Source organism: Pleurodeles waltl, chromosome 5 (assembly GCF_031143425.1).
Source record: "Pleurodeles waltl isolate 20211129_DDA chromosome 5, aPleWal1.hap1.20221129, whole genome shotgun sequence".
Lineage (NCBI taxonomy): Eukaryota > Metazoa > Chordata > Amphibia > Caudata > Salamandridae > Pleurodeles > Pleurodeles waltl.
The window spans coordinates 1,192,033,392-1,192,057,690 of NC_090444.1; positions in this window are offsets into that span (position 1 = coordinate 1,192,033,392).

Below are 24,299 nucleotides of genomic sequence, written 5' to 3' on the forward strand. Positions count from 1 at the left end.
TGCCTGGTTTGCGTGGGAAAAAACCACGTAGACCAGACAGCGCCGGCGTAGGGGGAAAATGGCGCATGGGCGTCTTAAAATGGGGCAAGTCAGGTTACGTCGAAAAAATCGTCTTAACCCGACTTGCGCCATTTTTTAACGACGCCCATCCCCCATCAACATGACTCCTATCATTGTAAAGATAGGAGTCATGCCCCCTTGCCCAATGGCCATGCCCAGGGGACTTGTGTCCCCTGGGCATGGTCATTGGGCATAGTGGCATGTAGGGGGGCACAAAGCAGGCCCCCCTATGCCACAAAATATTATTAAAAAAAAAAAAAAAAAAACTTACCTGAACTTACCTGAATGTCCCTGGGGTGGGTCCCTCCAGCCTTGGGTGTCCTCCTGGGGTGGGCAAGGGTGGCAGGGGGGGTCCCTGGGGGCAGGGGAGGGCACTCTGGGCTCATTTTGAGCCCACTTGTCCCTTAACGCCATGCCTGACCCAGGCGTTAAAAAGCGGCGCAAATGCGCCGTTTTTAGCCACGCCCACTCCCGGGCGTCTCTTTTGCCCGGGAGTATAAATACCACGTAAAGGCCTGGGAGTCATTTTTTAGACGGGAACGCCTCCCTTGCATATCATTAACGCAAGGAAGGGGTTCACGCTAAAAAATGACGCACATTCCGGGAACTTTGGCGCTATTCGCCTCTAACGCCATAGTATAAATATGGCGTTAGTTGGCGTTAGTTTTGCGTCGAAATTGCGTCAAAAAAAACGACGCAATTTCGGCGCAAACGGAGTATAAATATGGCCCTAAGACTTCCCCACACAATACTTCTCATCAGGCAAGAAAAAGATGGCCGGGGGGGTGGAATGCTGAAAATCGCAAGTGTTCCTTAAAGACAGAGGACAATAGAAGGTCAAGACAGGCAGGTGAATAGTAATAACAAGTAGTCACAATGGGGAGTCCTGATGCTAGCCTCAATATACAGCCCCAATGAAGATCAGGAAAAATTCCTAAATCAAACAATCCAAACTTTAACAGTGTCAACAATAGGGCCAATAGTGATATGCACAGACATAGATATGGTTATGAATGGAGACATAGATGGGGCACAGAACAAAAGTAGCAGGTGAAACCTATTTAAAAGACCTTGGGTCTGGTGAAAGTATTGAAGTCCAGACACCAAATAGACATCTATTACACTGCTAGCCGCACATATGAGCTGTACCCTCATAGACCAAATCTTGCTAGACAAGCGACTGCTCCCAAACATACAAGATGTGCTACAGAGACCCATAACACTGTCAGATCATAGACCATTGAGTTGTGTACTGGAATAGGGAAAGACCAATAGCAAAAAAGAGGGTGTCTTTGGTGTTTCAAGGATGCCCTAACAAAACTGTTAGTTCTCCTGAACAATACAAAACAAAGGATCTTAGACCACATTATGAATAACAAAACTGGGGAACTTACAGTGTCAGCACCATAGAAGCCACTGAAGGCAGTTCTTAGTGGAAACGTTTTTAGCAGATGTGACCTGTCTCAAAGGAATGAAAGAAGCCCTACTAACCCAACTAGGGACAAGCTCTGTAAACTCAAAAAAACCCACAAAAGCATCCAATCCCAAAAGTTGTGGCAGAAGGTAACCACAGTGCGGGGGAGATTAGGACCTAGAGACAGACACAGCATCTTACTGATATTAGACCAAAGTTTATACTTTGAGCAACAGATCCAGCAAACTGTTGGCGCAGCTGCTCAGAGCACACAAAGTTAACAGCCTTATTGTAAAAGGGAAAGATGAAAAGGGCCATGTACAGGTAAGAGAAGGGGATAAAGTTGAATGCTTCCAAAATGTCTATAAGTATTTCTTTGCTTAGGAGATACACCAAGCTCAGCCGAAGGAAACTTAGCTAGATGGGGTGGCACCTATTTATGACCGATATGGATCAACAAAGAGAAATGACATAAACTGGTTGAGAAGAAAGGTATTCTGAGTCAACACTAGTCTGCACCCTACAAAAGCCCTGGGCCAGGTGAGTTCACAGCCGCTGTTTCCAAAACTTTAAGTGCCACATTATTGCCTATCCTCTACAGGATCTACCAGGAGATCATCCCAGATAAAAAGGTAACCCCCATGATGTTGTAATCAATTATGTCAATTAACTCCAAATCAGGCAGATAGCCTGATGATTGTACCTCATACGTTATTAAACATTAATGCAAAAATAGTTACAAAAATATCAATTACACTCCTATATGCAATAATGGAGGATCTTCTCACCTCATCCAATTGGGATTTATTCATGGCAGGCAAGATAGTGATAACACTAAAAGAGCCCTCCATCCTATAGACACAAGAAGAAAAGGTGGCAGAAAAGGAAACCTGGTCTCCCTGAAGGCCTAAAAGGCATTTGACAGTGTAGACTGGAACGTTCTGGTGGACACTTGTGTGCTGTGGGATTCGGGGAGAAATTTTGTAGCTGGATACTATCTGAATATCAACCACTTCTAGCATGGATTGCTGCCATTAAAATTATAATTCTGCCTTCAGTGTTCTGTGTATTTCAGACAATGATGCCACATACCGACCAAGAGTATATAATAGAGTACCAGGTCTGCTGCACAGACTTTATTTGGTAGGGGAAAAGAAGAGGACAAGCAAGAACAAATGCATACGGGGATTTAAACAGGGAGGGATGGGCATTCCCAAATTACTTAACTACTATTACAGAGTACATGCATGATTCTTTATTAACTGGATTAGAGGAGAATTGCACAGTCCATGATTGATCAGACCGTGGGAGAAGGCCACTGTGCCAAATGCCTCAGACACGAAAAGACCAAAGAAATCCCACATTATACATGACCCACAGCAGGAGTGCCAAAATTGCAATATGGGACCACCTGGGCACGAGAAAGAACCTGACCTTATTTTGCTGCACATTTACACCCCTTGGGGAAATAGTTTACACCCAGCATAGTAGATTAGCCACTCATCAACAATGGGAAGGAGCTGCAAAACACTATTGGACTGATTTATATTTCAGCTGAGGGATTACTCGATCACAATGGTGACAGGTACCCCGCCCGCCGAAAAATAAATTCCATAATATCCTAGAAATCAAGCCCTATTGGATAAATGTGTATGGGGGAAGTGACATCCTTTGAACAGCAGAAACCTTACTTTGGCTTGCTGGAGGACAGAATGCTTGTGATATCTTCAAGCACGCCACTGGATCCAGCAACCAGGAATTAAACAGAATGCAGAGCGAGACCTGCCAACCTTTGAAAAGTTCCTCCTCACATGTGATAGCGAGAAACACATGAGCTGGTGTATCTATAAAATACTCAAGAAAAGAGCAAAAGGAAATCTCCCCCTTAAAAAAGCACGGCATAAGGAAGTATATTTTTTAACTACGTACTGATGTAAGGTTTATTTAATGTTGATTATGTCCTCATGGGACACCATGCTCATTGTCAACACAGGTATGTCTTCTGTGACAGCTGTTTGTTCCAGAATGTTGACAGACAGCACTGGCAGCTGATCAAAGAAGATGTATGTGATGTTAGTACCTTGCGACTTCTTTACAAGGGTGGAGATTGGAAGAATAAACACAAGAACATACTTCTAGTGTGTGAAGTCATCTTTACAGAACTGGCGATGAGCTCCAACACACTGAACCCATCGACATGCAAAAACAGAGAGATATTGCTGATATTCACAGCACAAAAAGGAAAGCAATGTTACTGACATGCAGTAAAACTAAAGGTGCATGTTGACATTTGTACCTTTTTACCGACAAGGGGAGAAAACATTTCGCGAGTACATGGAGAACATTGCCAAAGGTTCAAAGGATTAACGGATCTCTCACCTGCTTTTACCGTTACAACAACGTCACTGGAACACACTGACCTGAAGGCGCACCATCACTGGAACACTTTACATTTAGCACATGTGACACATTGTGCATGTTACCTCATAGCGAGCCGCCATCTTGCCTTTCATTTTACAAAGGCATAGAACGCTAAGCACAACACCTCAGCCCGTAAACATTGGCATAATTAGAAAAGCTTAACACGAGCTGACATCGCCCCATAGCCAATTAAATCTTACATCGTCGCATTGGCATCAACTTCAGGAGCGGCACCGGTGGTAATGTCGGACTTTCTGCAAATCGTATTTCATGTTTAGGGCATGAATTATGCACCACTTCTAGTTCCTGGTACAACAAGGAACATTCTGCATGGAAGACCTTAGTGAGTCTAGTTAAACATTATGCGCTATTTAATGGGGCGAAAAGTTTCTGAAAATATCTCATGGTAATGCTGCCAGAGTATAGAACTGTGAAATTGACTTCCTGTGTACAAATTAACTTCCAGTATTGTATGTAACGCGCATAAGCCATGTGTGTTTATACCACTACACATAGAAGCATTTATTTTTGAGTATGACAACAGGAAATGTGTGGAAAGTTTCACCTCCTCCACCTTTTCTACTAGCTTTGGGGGAACCAATCTTAACATGGGAAGAATGGCAAGAATATTATACCAACTATGTTTCAACTTTTGATGATGACGAGGATTTCACTGCAGAGAAGAGATTGAAAATACTATTACATTGCTTAGGGACAGGAGGTTTAAAGGTGTTTAATAGAACAAAAAACAAAGCCTGGCAGGACAAGGAGATGTTTTTTCTAACACTCTTGAAGATTTAAACAGTTATCATAAACCAACAGTATATGTTGCAGTTGATAGATATAAATCTTTTCACAGAAAGCAAGGGAAGGATTAATCCATAGAGGACTTTGTTTCAGCAAAGTTAGAAATATTCCCATTTCTTTAAAAAATGATATGAAAATAGAATTGAACAAATTAAAAGAAGAGCCAGTAGACTCCACAGAATGGGTTGCACTATTAGTTGTAGCCAAGAAATCTAATGGTAATTTGAGGTTATGCATTGATCTTCGTGATCTCAATAATAATATCCTGATTGGTCAATTTCCCTTACCCAGCATTAGTGAAATGTTAGCCCTCACCAAAGGGGTGAGGTGGTTTTCTACTGTAGATCTTAGAGTTGCTTACCATCAAGTTGCATTTCATCCTGATAGCAGAAGTTTAAACACTTTTGTGATACCTTTTGGGTGCTACAGACTCCAAAGAGTACCTTTTGGATTTGCATCAGCTGTAGCCATGTTCCAGAGATTGATGCACAAGATATTTAAAGAGGTGGCAAACCTAATGATTTTTCAAGATGACATCCTGATTATGAGAAAATCTAGCAAAGAATGTGATCAAACATTATTTCAAATTCTAAGTATTCTAGAGAATAAAGCAGAGCAGAGTACAGTAAATGTAAAGTTGTGTGTGAACAAGTCACCTACTTAGGAAGCAAGTGTCAACAGAGGACATAAGGCCTACAAAGGAACTAATTGATGCAATAAGAGATGCACCTACCCCTCAGAACAAAGATGAAGTCCATGTGTTCTTGGGGTTGGTGGAATTCTATTCCAAATTTGTTAAAACATTTTCCAGAAAAACCTACGAATTAAGACAATTACTCAAAGAACAAATTTGACTGCTCGAGTAAATGTCAGAAAGCGTTTATGTCTCTTAAAGAGGACATTTGCAAGGCACCACCTTTGCAAGGTTTTGACCCTGGTTTACACAGCATAGTTACTACTGATGCTAGTAGCAGAGGTATTGGGGCAATTCTCTCCCAAAAGAATGATTCTGGTAAGGAGAATACCATTGCATTAGCTTCCCGTTCCTTAACTCCTATGGAAGAAAAGTGTTCTGTTATTGAACGAAAAGCACTTGTGTGTGTCTGGGGGGTTAGAGCACTTCCGACAGTGCATTTGTGGAAATAAAATGACACTGCGCAGTGACCACAAACCTCTTACCAAGGTAGTGACGATGATTGTAAATGGCTTCTCCAAGATTAGCCCTTTTGTCAGTTTGATTGTTTGATTACAATTATGATGTGCAGTACATTCTGGGAGTGAAGAATGTGGGTGTTGATTTCCTGAGTCACATGCCGTTACCTATTAAGGAAGTGAATGATGAGGTGGCAGAAGAATTTTGTGTAGCAAATATCACTGAGGAATGTCATGGCATTTCTAGTGAAGAGTGGAGATGTGAGCAAGAACAGGGCAGGATGCTTGCTAAAGTGTGTAGTGTCATTTCAGAGGGCTGGCTGGATAAGAAGCAAGTAGAGGAAGAATTGTTGCATTTCTGGGAAGTAAGAAATAATGGGACAGATTTAAGAAAATTGGCGCCGCATCCGATGCAGCGCCACCTTTCTTGTGTTCCTTAGCGCCCCCCCATGCCACAATTTATGCACCCTATTAAAGATACAGTGCACAATGACGCTTGTTTGGTGCTTTGCAGGATTTGTGTAAAAAATGTTGATGCTAATCCTGCAAAGCACATTGAGGCTTATTTTAACCCCTTCGCTGCCAGGCCTTTTCCCCCCTCCTGTGCCGAGCCTTTTTTTGGCTATTTGGGGCAGTTCGCGCTTAGGCCCTCATAACTTTTTGTTCACATAAGCTACCCACGCCAAATTTGCGTCCTTTTTTTCCAACATCCTAGGGATTCTAGAGGTACCCAGACTTTGTGGGTTCCCCAGAAGGAGGCCAAGAAATTAGCCAAAATACAGTGAAAATTTAGTTTTTTTTTAAAAAATGGGAAAAAGGGGCTGCAGAAGAAGGCTTGTGGTTTTTTCCCTGAAAATGGCATCAACAAAGGGTTTGCGGTGCTAAAATCACCAGCTTCCCAGATTTCAGGAACAGGCTGACTTGAATCAGAAAACCCAATTTTCAACACAATTTTGGCATTTTACTGGGACATACACAATTTTTACGATTTTTTGTGCTTTCAGCCTCCTTCCAGTCAGTGACAGAAATGGGCATGAAACCAATGCTGTATCCCAGAAACCGCAACATTTCTGAAAAGTAGACAAAATTCTGAATTCAGCAAGGGGTAATTGGTGTAGATCCTACAAGGGTTTCCTACAGAAAATAACAACTGAAAACAAAAAAAAAAGGAAATTGAGGTGAAAAAAATCTGCAATTTCTCTCTACGTTTTACTCTGTAACTTTTTCCTGCAATGTCAGATTTTTTAAAGCAATATACCGTTACGTCTGCTGGACTTCTGGTTGCGGGGATATATAGGGCTTGTAGGTTCATCAAGAACTCTAGGTACCCAGAGCCAATAAATGACCTGCACCCTGCAATGGGTTTTCATTCTATACCGGGTATACAGCAATTAATTTGCTGAAATATAAAGAGTAAAAAATAGCTATCAAGAAAACCTTTGTATTTCCAAAATGGGCACAAGATAAGGTGTTGAGGAGCAGTGGTTATTTGCACATCTCTGAATTCCGGGGTGCCCATACTAGCATGTGAATTACAGGGCATTTCTCAAATAGACGTCTTTTTTACACACTCTCTTATATTTGGAAGGAAAAAATGTAGAGAAAGACAAGGGGCAATAACACTTGTTTTGCTATTCTATGTTCCCCCAAGTCTCCCGATAGAAATGATACCTCACTTGTGTGGGTAGGCCTAGAGCCCGCGACAGGAAATGCCCCAAAACACAACGTGGACACATCCCATTTTTTGACAGAAAACAGAGGTGTTTTTTGCCAAGTGCCTACCTGTAGATTGTGGCCCCTAGCTCAGCCGGCACCTAGGGAAACCTACATAACATGTGCATTTTTGAAAACTAGAGACCTAGGGGAATCCAAGATGGGGTGACTTGTGGGGCTCTGACCAGGTTCTGTTACCCAGAATCCTTTGCAAACCTCAAAATGTGGCTAAAAAAACACATTTTCATCACATTTCGGTGACAGAAAGTTCTGGAATCTGAGAGGAGCCACAAATGTCCTTCCACCCAGCGTTCCCCCAAGTATCCCGATAAAAATGATACCTCACTTGTGTGGGTAGGCCTAGCGCCCCCGACAGGAAATGCCCCAAAACGCAACGTGGACACATCACATTTCTTTAAAGAAAACAGAGGTGTTTTTTGCAAAGTGCCTACATGTAGATTTTGGCCTCTAGCTCAGCCGGCACCTAGGGAAACCTACCAAACCTGTGCATTTTTTAAAACTAGAAACCTAGGGGAATCCAAGACGGGGTGACTTGTGAGGCTCTGGCCAGGTTCTGTTACCCAGAATCCTGTGCAAACCTCAAAATTTGGCTAAAAAAACACATTTTCCTCACAATTCGGTGACAGAACGTTCTGGAATCTGAGAGGAGCCACAAATTTCCTTCCACCCAGTGTTCCCCCAAGTCTCCCGATAAAAATGATACCTCACTTGTGTGGGTAGGCCTAGCGCCTGCGACAGGAAATGCCCCAAAACGCAGCGTGGACACATCCCATTTTTTTAAAGAAAACAGAGGTGTTTTTTGCAAAGTGCCTACCTATAGATTTTGGCCTCTAGCTCAGCCGGCACCTAGGGAAACCTACTAAACCTGTGCATTTTTGAAAACTAGAGACCTAGGGGAATCCAATATGGGGTGACTTGTGGGGCTCTGACCAGGTTCTGTTACCCAGAATCCTTTGCAAACCTCAAAATGTGGCTAACAAAACACATTTTCCTCACATTTCGGTGACAGAAAGTTCTGGAATCTGAGAGGAGCCACAAATTTCCTTCCACCCAGCGTTCCCCTAAGTCTCCTGATAAAAATGATACCTCACTTGTGCGGGTAGGCCTAGCGCCCGCGACAGGAAATGCCCCAAAACACAGCGTGGACACATCACATTTGTTTTTACAGAAAACAGAGGTGTTTTTTGCAAAGGGCCTACTGTAGATTTTGGCCCCTAGCTCAGCCGGCACCTAGGGAAACCTACCAAACCTGTGCATTTCTGAAAACTAGAGACCTAGGGGAATCCAGGATGGGGTGACTTGTGGGGCTCTCACCAGGTTCTGTTACCCAGAATCCTTTGCAAACCGAAAAATTTGGCTAAAAAAACACATTTTCCTCACATTTCGGTGACAGAAAGTTCTGGAATCTGAGAGGAGCCACAAATTTCCTTCCACCCAGCTTTCCCCCAAGTCTCCCGATAAAAATGGTACCTCACTTGTGTGGGTAGGCCTAGCGCCCACAAAAGAAAATGGCCCAAAACACAACGTGGACACATCCCATTTTTTTACAGAAAACAGAGGTGTTTTTTGCCAAGTGCCTACCTGTAGATTTTGGCCCCTAGCTCAGCCGGCACCTAGGGAAACCTACCAAACCTGTGCATTGTTCAAAACTAGAGACCAAGGGGAATCCAAGTTGGGGTGACTTGTGGGGCTCTGACCAGGTTCTGTTACCCAGAATCCTTTGTAACCTCAAAATGTGGCTAAAAAAACACATTTTCCTCACATTTCGGTGACAGAAAGTTCTGGAATCTGAGAGGAGCCATACATTTCCTTCCACCCAGCGTTCCCCCAAGTCTCCCGATAAAAATGGTACCTCACTTGTGCGAGCAGGCCTAGCGCCCACGAAAGGAAATGGCCCAAAACACAACATGGACACATCACATTTTTTCACAGAAAACAGTGCCTACCTGTGGATTTTGGCCTCTAGCTCAGCAGGCACCTGGGGAAACCTAGCAAGCCAGCACATTTCTGAAAACTAGACACCTAGGGGAATCCAAGATGGGGTGACTTGTGGGGCTCTGACCCGGTTCTGTTACCCAGAATCCTTTGCAAACCTCAAAATTTGGCCAAAAAAACACTTTTTCCTCTCATTTCGGTGACAGAAAGTTCTGGAATCTGAGAGGAGCCACAAATGTCCTTCCACCCAGCGTTCCCCCAAGTCTCCCGATAAAAATGGTACCTCACTTGTGTGGGTGGGCCTAGCGCCCACGAAAGGAAAGGGCCCAAAACACAACGTGGACACATCACATTTTTTCACAGAAAACAGAGGTGTTTTTTGCAAAGTGCCTACCTGTGGATTTTGGCCTCTAGCTCAGCCGGCCCCAGGGGGGGCAGAAATGGCCTAAAATAAATTTGCCCCCCCACCTCCCCCCATGGAGCGACCCTTGCCTACAAGGTCGCTCCCCTTGCGTGACGGCGCATAAAAAAGATCCCTGGCGCCTAGTGGTTTCTGCCCCCCTTGGGGGCAGATTGACCTAAAATCGGCCGATCTGCCCCCAAAGCAGGCAGAAATGGCCTAAATACAATTTGCCCCTCCAGGGGAGCGACCCTTGCCTGAGGGGTCGCTCCCCATCTCTAAAAAAAAAAATACACAAAAAAAATAATTGCCCTGGCGCCTAAAGGTTTCTGCCCCCCCTGGGGGCAGATCGGCCTAATAACAATAGGCCGGAAATGGCCTAAAATAAATTTGCCCACCCAACCCCCCCGGGTAGCGACCCTTGCCTAAAGGTCGCTCCCCTTGCGTGACGGCGCAAAAAAAAGATCCCTGGTGCCTAGTGGTTTCTGCCCCCCTTGGGGGCAGATTGACCTAAAATCGGCCGATCTGCCCCCAAAGCGGGCAGAAATGGCCTAAATACTATTTGCCCCTCCAGGGGAGCGACCCTTGGCTAAGGGGACGCTCCCCATCTGTAAAACAACAAAAATCCCCGGTGCCTAGTGGTTTCTGCCCCCCTTGGGGGCAGATCGGCCTAATTAAAATGGGCTGATCTGCCCCCATGGGGGGCAGAAATAGCCTAAAATTAATTTGCCCCCCAGGGGAACGACCCTTGCCTAAGGGGTCGCTCCCCTTACGTGAAAAACGAACAAAAAAAAAAATCCATGGTGTCTAGTGGTTTCTGCCCCCCTTGGGGGCAGATTGGCCTCATAAAAATATGCCAATCTGCCCCCAAGGGGGGCAGAAATGGCCTAAATATAATTTGCCCCCTAGGGGAGCGACCCTTGCCTAAGGGGTCGCTCTCCACCTCAAAAACCAAAAACTAAACAAAAAAAACAAACAATTTTTTTTATCCCTGGTGCCTAGAGGTTTCTGCCCTCCCCTGGGGGCAGAAAAGGCCTAATAATAGGCCGATCTGCCCCCAGGGGGGGCAGAAAAGGCCTTAAACCCCCCCCCCGGGAGTCTAGTGGGCGTTTTGACAGCCGGATTGCTTTACAATCCGGCTGCCAAAACGCAGAGAGAGACTTCAAAGGGAAGGAAATACATTTCCTTCCCTTTGAAGCCTCTCTGCTTCCTCCACGTGATCGGAAGAGAAATGCTTTGCATTTCTCTTCCGATCATCGCGCTGGAAGCTGAGCTTCCAGCGCAAAGGAGGAGGCATTGTGACAATAAGCGCGCCATTAACCATTACGTCCTCGGCACAGAACCGGTTAAATAATGGTGTGCCTCCTTTTAATGCCTGCTATGTGCAAGCGTTAAAAATGCCGCAAAAAATGGTGCAAAAATTGTTTTTAGATTTCTTTGCGCCATTCCCCCTTACCCCCTTAACAGGGGAATGCCCCCCTTGCATACATTATGCCTGGTGCAGGCATAATATGGCGCAAGAGGTTACAAAGTGCGCCACTTTGTAAATACGGCGCAGCAATTTTGGAAGCTTAATATCACATTAGAGTAAAAAAAATGACGCTAATGTGGCACTAGGCCTTCTTAAATCTGGGCCAAAGTGTCTTGTGAAGGAGGGTTCATATTAAGAAACGGTAAAGTACTTCCTCCTGTGAGTCTAGGATCTAAAATACTAGAGATATGTCATGAAGAATATTTGGGAATATGAAAAACTTAGAGCAGAGTGAAAAGTAGGTATTGGTGGCCATGAGTAGATAAAGAAGTGGAGAGAAAGGTCAGAGAATGCATGCTATGTTAAAACTCCAACCAATCCCAAGTTACACTTAGACCGCCTCTGCATCCCATTCCGTGTCCGAGTATGGCTCGGGAAAACTTAGGCATAGACATAATGGGACCCATTTGTAAATTAGAGAAACAAGTATATTGATTTTGATGGATCATTTCGCAGAGTTGCCAGAAGTAGAAGTTGTACAAACAGCTAACACCAGTTGCATTATAAAATGTTTGGACAGAAACTTCATGTCAGAAGGTTTGCCCAAAACTATCTTGAGTGACAATGGTCCTCAGTTTATGTATAAAGGCTTTAAGGAGTACCTAAAAAGGAATAGTGCAGCACACAAAACCACCTCACGATACCATCCAGCTGGGAATGGAGCTGGTGAACGGTGTAACTGTGTATTTAAAGGAATAATCCAGTTAGCCAGTAGTAACAGCTTAGTGTGGGAAAGAGAGTTACGTAAAAGTGTGTGGGCGTTGAGGGTCAAGTTCATTTAAACTCATGAGAAGGAGGACTCCCATGTCCAAGAACATTGGCTGCCTAAAAACAGCCAAAAGAGTGAAATGGCCTCCTGAGGTTGTAAAGTGTAATATAGAAAAAGCACAAAGGCCTATATTTATACTCGGTTTGCGCTGAATTAGCATAATGTTTTTACGCTAATTCAGCGCAAACCTAACTCCATATTTATACTTTGGTGCTAGACACGTCTAGCGCCAAAGTTATGGATTTAACGTCATTTTCTGGACGTGAAAACCTACCTTGCGTCAATGAGATGCAGGTAGGTGTTCCCATCCAGAAAAGGACGATATGGCCTTAGCGCCATATTCATCCACCCCTGCTAAAATCCAGCACAGGGGATGGGGGCCTTAACTAATGTTAGCGCCATTATTTAATGCCTGGGTATGGGCAGGCGTTAGGGGACCTGTAGGCATATTTCCATGGTCAGAGACCATGGAAAGAGCCCACAGGTGCCCTTCCCTGGCCCTAGGGACACCCACACCAGAGGGACACCACAGGATGGGGGACCCATCCCAGGTAAGTCCCGGTACGTATTTTTTTTCTCACGCCTAGGGGTCCTGACTTGGGGCCCCCTGCATGGTGCTGGCCCCAAAGGCCATGCCTCGGGGACATTAGTCCCCTGGGCATGGCCATTGGGGTGGTGGGCATGGCTCCTGTCTTTACTAAGATAGGAGTCATGTCCATGGGGGTTGTGCGCCAGAAAATGGCGCTACACTGCTTAGAAGCATTTTTTTGCCTCTAAACAGCATAGCGCCATCATTCGGCGCCCAACCTCCGGTTTCCCCTATGCCCCCCCACCCTGTTTGCGTCCTTTACAAGGACACTAACAGGGCATTAGCACCGGCTAGCGCCATTCCATAAATATGGCACTCAGCCGGCGTCTTGGAATGGCACTAGCCGGCACTATACTTTTTCATGCAAAACTGCGCTAAAGCAGTATCGCGTGAAAAAGTATAAATATGGGCCAAAGTGTGTGTAAAAAATACCAGGACTCAAAATATAACTGCATAGCTGTACAAATAAAGGTAGGTGACATTGTAAGAGTGATAAGAAGTGGACATGTAGGGAAATGCCAAGGTAAATTTTCACAACCTATGAGAGTGGAGAAAGTTTTTTGCAACTCAGCACAACTAAGTGATGGTAAGGTATGGCATATGTCTCCCCTTTCTGTGTGTAAAAAATGAAAATATGGATGTTAGTCCACACATTAAAGGAAAGGAAGCAGACACTAGACAAAAGAGTAAATGGTAGTTAGACAAAGAAGATATTGAGCAAACCTATAATTCTAATCATCAGAATACACAAACTCAACAAGTGATAAATGACCCTAACTTACTGGACCATAAGGAAGCTAGTACAAGTAATTAAATGAGCAGAGTGGGTTCCCTTGCACTTAAAACAAAGTAATTACAACATTACTGTTATGAGTAGTATTGTGTCCCTACCAGAATACAACCTTAGAAGCTTCAAAGAGATGTGGCATCATTTTGCGACTAATTAAATGTTAATAACATTATTAAATGTATATTTGTGTTTAAAAAACAAATATTTATATAATATATTCACATCTCATTACTCTTACTTACATAGAATAGTGTGCCTGTATTAAGTTATAGGTACATTTATGGGACAGTAGGCTGCATATTAACTTATATTAATAAAGGTGTGTAGTGTATATCATGTTGATTATGTCCTAATGGGACACCTTACTCGTTGTCACCACATGTGTATCATCTGTGACAGGTGCACATTCTGGAATGTTGAGAGAACGGCACTGGCAGCTGACAAGAGAAGACACAGGTGATGTTAGTACCTTGTGCCTTCTTTACAAGTGTGTTGGGGATTGAAAGAATAAACAGAAGAATATACTTCTAGTGTGTGGAGTCATCCTTACAGGAAGTAAAAATAATACTATACGACGATTAGTGAAATTACATCCTCACTTTGACCAACAATTTTGTGACTACACATAGGGAAGGGAAACATTGCTGAAAATGTAATACAGCAAAGCTCAGAGCCATCCAACATCTCCGAGGACGTCTGTGCTGGAGGGGTTCCCTGACACACATTCTGTGGTCCTGTTCACAGGTAAAACCTCTTTGGCAGAAAGTATTGTAAAACATTGTAGAACTTACATGGCCCATGCTAGAAGATGATACTTCTTGTGGGCCATCAGAAGGCATCTATGTATCCTTTGCAGGGCAGAAAACAGAAATTCATCTCACTCATGTTGGTAGCAGCTGAACAAACTATTTTGTCATGCATAAAATCATAATTCTCTACAATGCAGGGGAAGATGTACAAAGACGTGATCTGTGACATCAACCTGCTACCAATCACAAAGCCATCAACCAAAGAAAACCTCATACGAACATGGGCCTCAGAAGGGTTAGAGAACAGCTCGGAGGGGAGGAAAGAGGCAATGGGACTGGGAGTTCAATGATGTAATGCTATTTGTTAGAAAAACATGAATAAAACATATTTAAACCTAATGTATGTTGTTGAACAGTGCGTTGACGCATTGGAATCGAGAGCCGTTGGAATTAATGTAGGGATGCTGATAGGTAGGAACAGGGAAGCAGGCTGAATATTTCTCAGTTTGTTAAGTTTCAGTTTGTTTATACTCTTTACTTTGTTGGTTGATGTGAACAGTGGCAAGTTAACTTAGAAGCATTATAGGAGTGTTGTGGAATAAAGGGTGTGAAGTAGATGTACTCAACAACACAGGACTGTGAGTGTACAATTCCTTTATTGTAGTGCACCCTTACAGGAAACAGGGTCCCACGCTCCTACCGCACTGAGCTCCACAACCGTCTCGCCTCGAACTCCGGTACACACAGAACGTGGAATCCCATTATGTCATTACGAATGACATAAGCACGCAACACATTTCCCCCCTTTAATTAACAAAACCTCAAAAACAGAAGAAAAATAACAGTGATAATAAAACAACCAAACAGAATAAGAATACAAAGTAATATTACAATAAGCACACTCAATACAGATAAAATACAATACTGTACCAGCTACTAAACTGGGCCTTGAAGTTCTGAAGTGCAACCCACAACAAAATCTTTCAACCAACTAGGAGATACCACCTTCTCTTTGCTGCCACTCACATCCTGCTCAATAGATTCCTGTCTATTTTCACAAACTGCACCATTACTGCTTGAAGACTCACACCACTCACTCCTTTCCTCACCATTACTGCTTGAAGACTCACACCTCTCACTCCTCTCCACCACTTCCTTTTCCTCATCCAACCAATCTGAAATCTTCCTCCCGTCCCTCATCTCCTCTATTATACCAACAGAACCTTAATTTCCATGATCATTCCAATGTAAGGCTATGCGTTTCAGATTCCATACCTTACCATTCCCGAGTTTAACTGCATTATGCAAAACCTCTATTACCTTTTCATGGTCAAAATATTGACTCTCCCCCTTCCTTACCTTATAAGATTTCTTGGCCCGAACCCCGTCACCTACTTCAATACTAACCGGTTTAACACCATGAACTCTATCATAATATGATTTGGTCTTCTCTTGCGATTTCTCCAAACTACCCCTCACCAATTCAGGTGACCATTGTTCCACACAGGTTTCCATCAATGATGCAGGACTAAATTTGCACCTCGGTCTCTGTACCCTCATAATCACAAAAGGACTTAATACAGTAGGATTATTCTCTGCAATACTATATGCCCAGACTGCCTTCCACACAGCTATATGCCAATCATTACATTGCTGCATGGCACCCTGAATAACCCCTTTAATAACCCTGTTAAACCTTTCCACTGCACCATTCCCACTATGATTATACAAGGAAGTAATCTTATACTTAATGCCTATCCTCTCAAAGTACGTTTTAGCTGTGTTGGAAGTAAATTGAACATCATTGTCACTCAGTAATGATGCAGGAATTCCTTCTGACAAGAACGTCCTATCCAAAAACTCCAGTACTGTATCAGTATCTGCCTTCTCCACTATTTCAACTACTGGCCACTTGGAGAACAAATCCATCAAAACTATCACATATTCCTGCAATTCTCCAAATGGACCAAACAAATCCAAAGCCACACATTCCCAAGGTTGTTTGGGTAAAAGTTTTTGATTCATTGGCGGTCTAACAGTATGTAAACTCTTATCTGCCGCAGAACATACTTCACAAACTCTAACGAATCTCTCCGTAGCCTTGTCAATTCCTGGCCACCAAAACAAATCCTTCACCATTGACTTGGTTCTAGTTATACCAAAATGCCCTTCATGACAGAGTTCTAAAATCATGTTTCGCAAACCACAAGGAGGAATAATCTTCCTACCTCTAACTACGACATTCTGCTCCACTGAAAGTTCAGACCTAATTTCCCCAAAATGTCTACACCATTCAGATAACTGATCCTTTTTAGGCCAACCATTTACAACATATTGCAAAATTAATCGTAACATCGTATCCTTCTCCATTTCCCTCTTCCGACACTCTTCTCTGATGGCTGGTTTACCTGAATCATGTATTAAGGCCACTTTGCAATCATTCCACTTGTCCTCCTCACTGCATTCTAGTCAACAGGGCAATCTAGACAAACAGTCTGCAACACAATTATGTTTTCCAGGTACATACGCCATACGGTACATATCCTTCATTCTCAGGGACAATTTTGCCATTCTCGCCGAAGCTGACACACTCCCTTCACTCGTAAGTAATTTGATTAAAGATTTGTGATCACACTGGATTGTAACAGTCTTTCCCCACACAAACGTTTGAAAATGCTCTAACGCCCATGCACAGGCTAAAGCCTCCTTTTCTATGATTGGGTACTTCGCCTCTAATGGTGATAAGGATCTAGATGCAAACAGAATAATATTTTCTTTACCCTTATCATCTTTTTGCAAAAGAACTGCCCCTGGACCCTTGTTGCTTGCATCAGTTGTCAAAAAACAGTCCAACGTAGGGTCAAGACTTCCTAAATGAGCTACTTTACTTAGTTTACTCTTAATTCTCATAAATCCCTCCTCACATTCTGAAGTCCAAATAAACCTCACATTTTTTTTTAGCAACAAACGTATGTTATAAACCTTTTCCGCAAAATTTTTAACTAATTTCGCACATTACTCAACCACACCCAGGAATGACCTAACTTCATCTTTATTGACAGGCGATGGCGTGCCAACAATGGCATCAATCAAAGATGATTTAGGTTTCACTCCTTGATCCGAGATTTCATGTCTAAAATAATTCACACACTTTTCTGCCAAATTTACACTTACTTAGTTCCACAGTTAATCGCTCACTCTCTAGCACACCCAACACCTTACGTAACATCTCATCATGTACTTTCCTGTTCTCTCCAAACACCAATATATCGTCCTGAAAGAACATCATCACCTTCTCTTTCCCAAAAAGTTTATGAATCAAATGCTGGAACACAGCCGAAGCCCATGCTAGATCAAACGGCATTCTTCTAAATTGAAAACACCCAAAAGGTGTAATGAATGCCGTGAGTTTCCTTGACCTAGAGGAGAGTGAGATTTGATGATATGCTGCAGATAAGTCAATAGTTGAGAACCACTTCACTCCCTGAAGACTTGAGACCATTTCCGTGATCTTAGGTAAGGGAAAGTGATCCACAACAATGTTATTATTTAAATGGCGTAAGTCTATACATAGAAGAATTTTCCCATTGCTGCGTCAAGCCACTACCATAGGTAAAATCGATTCTGAGCTCTCTATAGGTTCGATGACATCCATTTGTACCAGTTTATCTAGGTCCATAGATACTTCGTCTTTTATCAGTATCGGAACCGTCCTTAATTTGTGTATTTTTGGAACAGCATCACTCTTTAACACAATGTTGTGTACAAATTCATTCAAGTTTCCCAATTGTTTACTGAACACTCTTGGAAATTCATCCTCCATTTCCTTGTACAGTGCAGTACCATAATTTACCACCAAAACTTTCTCTTGACTATTAGGGTCCAAAACCATATGTAAGTTCCCTTGGTCCTTCCATCCAAGAACCGATGGTCCACCCTTTGCTACGTACAGTTTGCCTCTTGCACTCCTGTTTTTAAACGAAAATAGTAACCACCTGAAACCCAAAAGGTCAATTTTCTCACCGGTATAACTTTCCAGGGATATATCCAGTTCCAAAAACTGTGCACTGATTTTCTCTACCAAATTCTTTCTCCATACTTCTTCATTAATTATAGTGAAGGATGACTCTGAATCTGCGTATATCAATATAGGTACACCACCAATTTCCATCTCACAAACTGGTTGGTCTTTTATTATTTACGTTTAGCACAAACTTCCCTAAAACGTTTTCAGCATCCTCTTAGTAGATATTTATTTCCTCTTCATCGCTTCCACTCTGACTTTTACTATCACGCAAGTACTTGACAGTTTTATTCTTCCTTCTGCGCACTCTTGCAAAATGCCGGTTGAGTCCACAAATGCTACATTTTTGTTTCTACGCCGGGCACGTTTTTGCGTAAGCTAAATGTTCCTTGCTGTTGCACCTATAACATCTTTTCTCATTAGAATAGTTCCTTTCCTTGTGATTTGTTCTCTGCTCCGTCATGTGTTTCCGATTTGTCACCTTGTAAACAGTTTAACTTCCTTTGTATGATTGCTTAAGTTCCAATGCACACCTTTGGGACATTTCTGCCTTTCGCACTATCGCTAGGACCTCCTCCAGAGGCGAACCTCCGTTAATCCACAACCTTTCTTGTATGGTTGTATTGTATGAATGCATGACCAGTTGGCCCCTTATCAATTCTTCCTGAATTGCACCAAACTTACAATCAATAGCAAGCCTCTTCAAGTTAGCTAAATAGTAATCTACGGATTTGTCCTTACATTGTTTCCACTGAAAAAACTTATATCTGACTATACCCATGAACACCTTAGGTGCAAAATACAAGCTCCTGTAATGCTGCATTAAATACAGTCACATCTCCACTGATTGGACTCCTTGGCATTTTGTTTTTAAGCCAATAGGAACTAAAGAATGCAGCAGAATTATTTTTTTTGCTCAGAAGTCATTTTATTCTCCTCATCAATTGCATAAATGTAATTTTAAAAATAATCTTTCCATTCCAACCATTTTAAAATTGGTTCACTCCCAGTAGACCAAAAGGCTTGTGGCGGATTCATAGAAAAACTCTGTTTAGCCATGTTGCAAAAATGTAGTCAGAGACTCAAAGTCTAAAATGTGTTTCTTAGTAATGCAAAAGTCTTTTTCTTCACTGTTTACCCTGCTTTCAGGCTTTTAATTAATTAAACAGCTGTTAACCCTGTTTCCCGTAAGTGAAAGCTTCTCCCTAGTTTTGGCAACATAAATATATTTTTAAAAAATGTCTGCCACGTAACGTAAGTGAAAGCTTCTCCATTGTCCTGGTAACATAAATATATATTTAAACAAGCATTTACAATGCAACGGGTCTCACGTTTGCTCATGTTAGAGCTGATCGCGTCGTAAACTCCTAACCCGACTTTTCACCTATCGGGCAAAAGTGCATTTATGTACATAACCCGAAAAAGTGAAATTAACTATGTAAAGCGCGCGACTTCTGCCAAGCGAGATCGCGCTCGTAAATTAGAGAAAAAGAAGTCCACGAGCCCGATGGAAAACAGCGAGCCTCGCATGTTTTCTGTACTTGGTCGCTGCGCTCGAGGAGGGCTAGCTACCGGAAAAGGCATGACGTATGCGTGCCTTCGACTAATGAAAGCAAGCAGATTTTATTAGGCAAGCCCACGAACCAATAAAAAACACAGGGGTGAAGTTGACAGGACTGCGAGCCCTTTTCTAAATACTAAAGCGTCTCGCTGCGATACGCATGCGGGAGCGCATGCAACGCAGGCTCGACCCTAAAAAATGTCTGCCACGTAACGTTAGCGCATGAAACGCGTCTCCATTGCCATAGCAACGTTCAATGCAGCACAAACTCGTTGTAACGTTAACGTGTGAAACGCATCTCCGTTGTTATAGCAATGCTCGATGCAGACGTTGATTCTATATCAGGACCGGAGGCTCGGAATATGCTTTCTCTTTCTTTACTGAAAACTCACAGCAGCCAATTAAAACATAGTAAAGAAAAAACTTCATGAGCTTGCCTCTCATCAGTATTTCAAATCCTCCCTGACGCCCAGCTAAAAACCCTGCTGGGTAGTAAAACTGATATAAGGCTTGGCCTAGAGTGAATATTACAGGCAACTTCCTCCACATTTTTGTATAATTATATATAATTGTTGGTGTATTAATATATGTATATATATTTTCATCTCTCTTGGGGGTTTATATATATATATTTATCTACATTATAAAGTGCCTGTAGGGGTTTTTTCACTCCCCCTTTCTATATTTGCTGATTATACTGGTCCTATTAAGATTTATAATGGCTCAATGGAGTGACCAGGACGCAGGGTATTACCCTGACGATACTGGCAACCAATTGGAGGTGAATTTGGTTGAGGCACTAAACTCCAGAGTGCAGCAGTCAGTTAATGATGCTCTTGTGAGAGCTCTTGGCCCCTTTTCTGGGCAATTGATGGAATATGCCCAAGCTCAGGGTTGGATGTCTGGCAATACCCCCCCCATCCATGAAGAAACGACTACGTCAGTACTGTCAAAATCCAAAACTAAATCTAAGAACGTGACAAAGGATACTCCCTCGGGAGAGGTACGTACGGACTTGTTTGAGAAGTTGCGCAAGAAAAGGAGCGCAGAGCACAATTATAGCTCTCATCAGGATTCCTCTTCTTCAGAGGATTCTGATGATCCAGATTCAGATTACATCACCATTCCACCCCTCAGTAAAAAACCTAAAAATCTTTCTACAACACCTCAGATTTTAGATTTTGATCCTTCTGAGATTATACATCCTAGGTCCTCGAGTTGGCTGCCAGCACCTGAGGTGGCACAAAATGTACACGCAAACTTAAGGAAAAGTTTTGATAAAGAAGTGCGTTCCCGACTCAGGGCAGAATGCCCCAGACCAGAACTAGTCAATAATGTGGCGGAAACACCTGAAATTGACCCCACTATGATTACATTTTTGAAAAAATACGCGAAAGACCCCAAGAAGGGTCTAGACAGATCATGGCGCCTATGTCAAGACAAACTACTTGATAGGTCAGGCCCATTAACTAAAATCTTAGATTTAGCTATCGCTTCTGATAGAGCGGAACGTGGTAACAATTTACCTGCGTTCGGACGCTCTTTAGGTCGATGAATCTTTTGACTAAGTGGGAACTCTCTGTACTCTTAATCGATCAATCACCTTATATCGATAATCAATAACGAACATAAGCAACACCTTGAACAACATAACACTTAACAATTAATCCAGAATACATTTCGGCGAACCCTGACCTTTCAGCCAGGAATAACCACACCAGTTTATTGCAAAGTTAGTGAATTTATTTCCCTAGATTAACAAAGCTAGCACAATATAAATGTGTCTCAACACCAAATGATAAACATAAATGAACATTAATAGCTGTCCATATCGTCGGAACAAGTGTAATCTATGTAGCATTTGAATCACAAGGCATTCGATAGTGGCAATGCAAAGCACTAATACGATAATCTGTAATGGGCTAATTGCGTACATTTAGTCAGCATAACAAGATCTCAAATTGCATCGTGCGACATATGGAATCCTCGTCTAACCTCGAATTAGCATCAGCATGTGGGACTTCATGCAAAAACAATTTGGCAACATCAATTTAGAAAAACTCCTAGCTAGGGTCCTTATCAAAATCAGCAGTTGGTTACCTAAAAGAAACACAATGCAATTTTACAATTTCCTTTCATAATTACCAATTCCGATCAGCAATCAATGAAGTCTTCGTCTCACAGGTACCGTTTCTCGATCAGCATGGGACGGGACAAAGGGGCAGGGGTGAATGGGGCAATTGCCTCACGGCGGCAAAGTAAGGCTACTACTTCATGCAAAGGGGCAAATCAAAGTTAAAGTCTCTAGGGCAAGAATCATTAAAGTCTCTTTCTCTCGATTAGAGAAAGCATCAAAGTCTCTAAAAATGGCGTCGCAGCAAAATGGGTCATAGTAGCTACGAAGTCAAAATGGCGGGATGTCCGAAGATAGAGAGAGAGCTCCCCTCTCGTGCACCTGGGTTTTATAGACAACAGTTCAAGTCCTGTAGGGTCTCCATTGGTGGGTTCATAGGTTAGCTTCAAATTGACCAATCAAAAGCGACAGTTCTCAAGCTTTTACTTAAGCATACATTATCCTTGGAGATGGGTACGTAATTTGCAACATTGTCTCTCGATTAGCTTACTCTCAGAGCCTCCATTGTCCGCACCTGCAAGCCGACCTTGAATTTAAGAGAAAATATGCCATGCTGGCACCAACTTTAAGATAAGCATGTGAGCAGTTTCTGTGGAAAAATACAGCTTCAAGCAGAAATACACGTTTAATAGCACAGTGGAAAAATACGAACATTTAAACCGTGAGACCAGGCAACTAGGCCAAAGCCTCCGCTAAAGTAATGCTAAGCTAAGGCATTTCAAATAAGCAAAATCGTAGCACATGTTTATGATTATGTCGGATTAGTGCAATTCTAATACACCACGTTATATAAAGCACGCGTATAAATGTCGGCAAACTACTCTGAGGGCACATTTTTGTCCCCGTACAATCTTTATTAGTTCGGTTAATGTCACACATGATTATTTCAGCACTACGTTTATGCGTTAATAAATCAAAACCTTCATTTTCTGCTTCATCAATCCCTCCTCTGATGACTACTTGTCATCACACAAATTTAGCCCACAAATTTTATCCCATTAAAATTCTGTCAGCTCCCTTTTCCTTTTAGTTCCCCTAGTTTGCGCTTTGTATTCTTCTGCCATTCTTTTCATAATTTTCTCCTCCTTTCTTCTTTTAATTCTCTCCATAATCATTATTATTCCCCTTTTTATTCCCCAAATTCCAAATACACATATTATCACTATTAATATCCCTTCTATTATTTTCAATAATATTCCATTCCAAATTCCCCCAATCCAATGTCCCACTGAAGCAAGTCCCTTTCCAACCTTTTCCCACACTCCTGGTTCTTTCAGTTCTTTCAAATCTGCACTTTCTTTTGTTAGATTAGCAAGCATAGTTTTAATCTTCACACTATTATCAGGTATATAGGTGCAGCAGTGACGTGCACCAATCATTTTGCAAACGCCTCCATCCTTTGCTAAAAGAATGTCTAAAGCAAGCCTATTTTGAAGAGTCATAGCTCTTTCCGCTGCAAGTTCAGCATCCATCAGGATTATAGCACCTGAAAATTTTGTCAACATGTTATCCACTATAGTAGACAACTTTCTTATTTTGATGGAATTCAGCACAACTCCTAATGAAGGAATCATGGCTCCAAATATATCACCTACCACAGCAGCTGCGGTCTCTCTTTTCTGGATACGATGGGATCCAGGTGTCTTTTCAATCATCGATATGTCATCCAGTTGATAAACCTTTGGAAACACTATACCCAAATAACATCTTCCCCACCATCCCTTTGGAAGACGATAATAGGCATTATGCCCACAAATGTAATACACCCCTGGAATGACAGGGTCAAGTCCGTCCATCATGAATGTCCATTTGGCCTTAAAGATAAACGTATGTTTGCATTCACTCGCTCCTACAAAAATATTGTCATAGTAAGATTCACCTCGATATATACAAAATTTCCCTACATGCCAAGCATCTAAAGCAATTTTCCCTTGTGTCTTTATAGCAGCAAAGTCATAGTTATCTACTGAAGTCCTCTTATGTAACTCCTTTTCTAATTTCGCATTCATTTGTGCCCTTCTATCATCTGTGCGATCTAAAAAGCTTATTTCTACAGCAGAGACGGAGCAAGTAAGGTTCTCCCTATGAGCATGAGCCGTTTCAAAAGGTTGCATTGGCTCGAAAAAATCCCTCATAATTTTGTAATCCCAATATTTTGCAGTCTCGCTTAGCTGTGCTATTATAGGAACATAAGCAAAGGTAACATCATAATTTGAGAAAAAATACTGT